Source organism: Cupressus sempervirens, chromosome 11, assembly GCF_028749045.1.
Source record: "Cupressus sempervirens isolate cs-2001-9-10 chromosome 11, ASM2874904v1, whole genome shotgun sequence".
NCBI classification, from domain to species: domain Eukaryota; kingdom Viridiplantae; phylum Streptophyta; class Pinopsida; order Cupressales; family Cupressaceae; genus Cupressus; species Cupressus sempervirens.
Window position 1 is genome coordinate 422,206,126 of NC_143128.1, and position 4,326 is coordinate 422,210,451.

The following is a 4,326-nucleotide window of genomic DNA, read 5'->3' on the forward strand; positions in this document are numbered from 1 at the left end:
CAAAAAATAGATTGAATCTAACATTTTTGCCCAGAAATAGAAATATATATTGAAGATATTTATTTCTTTATCTTTGTATATATATTAACATGTCACTGTCAATATTTCTTTTCGAAATATTTTGAAACAAAATAAATAGCATTTGAAAGGTTCATAAAACAAACTATGAATAAAATGAAGCCATCTTTTCGGAATACATATAAACCATATTCTCAAAATTGATCTAATAAGTTTAGAAATAGATCTAAATTGAGAAGTAGATATAAATTGAGAATTAGATCTAAATTGAGAAATAGATCTAAGTCATCTTTTCGAAATGCATCTAAGCAATTTTCTCCAAATCAGCATTCTTTTCGAAGACATTTATTGTCAATTCAGCCTGGAGAGAAAATGGATTATAAAAATATTAGCTTGATTAGTCGATTTATTAGTGAGCAAGGAAAAGTACTATCTCGTCGAAGGAATCGATTAACATTGAAAAAAAAATGCTTAATAGCTAGAGCTATTAAACAAGCTCGTATTCTATCTTTGATACCCTTTCTTTCTTTCAATTCAAAAGTAATTAGAGCTTAAGACTCCTCCATTTAATTCAAGTTGGGATATCTAACAAAGATAGTGCAGATTTTTTTCTCTTTCTATAAATAAAATGAAAAGAATTTCATTATCCAAGTCATTTTGAATTCATTTTCGTACTGCCTATAGTTTCTCGAAGAATTTCCCCAGGAGATTGGGTGTTACTATTTCATAATACAGGTATATTTTTGAGCATCATAGAGAAGCAATTATTATTTAATACAGCTATTTGTGCAAGTGTTCTACGATTTGTAAGAAATTTCCTTTTGTATAAAAATTGTATAAATTTATTATAGGAGAATCCATTAGCACGGGATGCTGCATTAATCTGAGTAATCCACAAACGATGAAAATCTCTCTTCTGCTTAATTCTATCTCGGTGAGCAAAAACTACAGCTCTCATTTTCTATTGGTTAGCAGTCCTAAAAAGTTTTGAATGGGCTCCTCAGGAGCCTGATACAAATGCAAGAATCTTTTTTTGACATTTTTTTGTGATATGTCCACGTTTAACTCTGGTCATTGAAGTTGATTCTTTATAGATGACTAATCTCTTTTTTGATCAATCATTTGTTAGGTAATATAAAACTAATTTTTCTAATGTATAAAATATATGACTCCAATGGCTTTTGCTACTCTAACCTTGTCAACTATAATTCCTTTCAGTTAGGCACCTTCCAAGTAGGCAGGGGATTGGACCTTGCATTTAAGTAATCAAAATAATATATATACATATATATTATTATTTTCTTTTTCTCTTATGGATTTCTTTATTTCTATGGTTATTTCTCTAATGGTAAGGTCCTCTCTATACGTTGGAGCCCTAAGATATCAGATGAGTATTTGGTAACTTGTATATTTTAACATCTCTAGCTCTACTCTTCCCCCCCAAATTACAAAGACTCTAAAGATTTATAGATACAGTAACGACATTTGTTTGTGAGAGTTCGCAAGATAACTGACCTTTTTTCCATTCTCACAATAATATAAACATAATCTTTATGTTTTTTAAAATTACTTTTTTTCCTCGCTTAATGGATTGATGACCATTTGCTACCAATGAGGAAGTGCTTTTCATCCTACGTAAAGGTGATTGGATTTGCATCAATTTAAACCATAAATTTCATTTTCCCTGGTACAAGGAAATGGATAGATCTGTACTTTTTCACAGAAGAAAACTATTGTTCAATTTCCTGGTCTGTTTCAACTTTTGATCCAAACGAGTCGCACATACACCCTAGCACATACTCCCTTCCGTTGAGGACATCCTTGAAGAGCAGGAGATTTTTTTCTTTTTCTTATCGGCTATCTCGCATTTCTAATAAGTTGTTGAATAGTCGATACTTTAATTCTATTTAGTGTTACTAGTTTAGACTATATCTAAAGCATTATTAACTTCTGTATTGGATTCATACATACGTTTAATAGTAGCATCTTTAGTCAGAATGCTTTATTATGACATTAAGTTTTTTTCCTATGTAGAACCGTACAGATTATATATTACCATTAGAAACAACGAATAGAGTGGTCATATAAAATATTATGTCCTATCTAACAAACTAAAAATGATTCTTCTGTTGCAATCTAAGAAACAAATGATGAACGTCTTCTTCTTAAATTAAAATGTGCAAGCAACAGAAAAAGACCCATAAATATTTCTTATTTTCTTTAAAAATAAAAAGAAAAAATGATAAAAGTGACTTGTTATATCAATAACAAGATTCTTTAAAAGTGCTTTTTCGGTGAGAAGAATGGGATGATAACAACAGGAACAATCTCGGACCTACCGACAAAACTCATAATGGAAAAAAAAACTAAGGGTTTTTATTCTTCTCTTAGCAGATGAAGAAGATCTCAAAAATAATACTATGCTGTCCAATCCCAAAAAAGGAATATGAGATTGGACAGCTTTTTTTTCGCTTTAATAATTAAAAAATTGATTTATTCAATATTTATTGTATTCAATATATTTGTCTATTTGTATTTAATAAATAGACAAATCAAATAATGAAAAATTATGTAAAGATTTTTCTATTTAATTTAATAATAGATAGAGAGTAGACAAAAAGAAATCGTGAAGGATTATTATAACATCCAATTTGTCCTGTAAATTAGAATTTGTATAATACCTATATAGCTTCTTATTTCTTCGGAAGAAGAAGATGATATGTAGCTTTTTTGATGTATGTAAATAAGTGCATAAGTAAGTATGTAAGTAAGTATGTAATGAGCTTGAGTTTAACGAACATTCCAAAAGTTCCATATTTGGGGGATGGGAAAGGAGAAGAAGGAGAAGACTACCAAAATGAAGAAGACTACCAAAACGAAGAAGAATACCAAACCAAAGAAGAATACCAAAACCCAGAAGACTACCAAAATGAAGAAAACCCAAACCCAAAAGAAAAAAAACCAGAAGAAGAAAACCTCCAAGAAGAGGAAATGTGGGTGGAATTATATTAAAAACTCTTTTTTGGAAGATACCCTTTTTTAGGTAGAGCACTAAAAAAACAACCTGCTGACCAAATAATGAAATGCATGATTAATTTAAATCAAGAAGATCAAACAAAAGACTTCATGTTTTTTATTTCCTGTCGAGGTGGAGGAATGCTATAGGGAGTAGTTGTTTATGATGTTATACAATTTGTAACAGGGGAGGTATCTACAACAAGCTTCGGGTTAAATGCTTCAATGGGAACTTTCCTTGTACATGAGGGGGCATTTACTAAACGAGTATTAAGCGAAAACTGTCGTATGATGATTCATCAACCTCATATGTCTCCTTATGATCATTGTCACCACGATGAATTTGGCTCCGATGCAGAGTTTTTGAACCTATTACAGACTTATATTTTGGAAACTTATATAAGAAGGAAAAGGCAAGAACCTGAACTAATTGAAAGTCTCCTAGAAAGAGATATTTTTCTAGAACCAGGGGACACAAAAGGTGTTTGTCTTATTGATGAAATAGGCATAGAAGGAATGTCAAATGTATGGTCTTTTTATGGCAATTATGATGACCATAAAATGGGTTCTAGCAATGATGATATCTGTGATCATATCTATCAAATTGGTCAGGACAATGATTATAGTGAGGATAACTATGAAATTGGTCATGATGATGACTATGAAATTGGTCATGATGATGACCATGAAATTGGTCATGAAAATGATGAAAGTTTTCATCATCATCATAAAGACCCCAAGGATCATGAGTATCCTACTAGGCCTTCCTGGCCTGAGCAGCCTTTATCCCCTCAAAAGTTAGCTATGGGTTTCAGAGCAGAAGGATGTGAACTTACGACCTCCACCATCCCCAAGTGGCATGCTACCAAACTGTGCCATACTCTGTTATAATGAGCAACATTGAAGTTGGGATAACTAGGCTATTTTTGTATTAGCAGTCTTGCAAACATAGATAGTCAAATATAGGTCAGATAGAATATATTAGATATATGAGAAAAAAAGCTGCCATGGTGAAATTGATAGACATGTTATTCTTAGACAGCAGTGCTAGAGCATCTCGGTTCGAATTCGAGTGGCGGCATTATTATTTAATAAGATACTATAGTTTAGTATCCCTTCCATATCTAATATCTATAGATATGTATTATATATGGAGTACCTATATAATAAATGACTATCATTGTTCGATCTATGTCAATATGATTTATTACATATCAATCAATTTTCTCTTTTTGTTACGAAATGAATCCTATATTAAAAAATAAATGGGTTTATTATGATATTTATAACTCT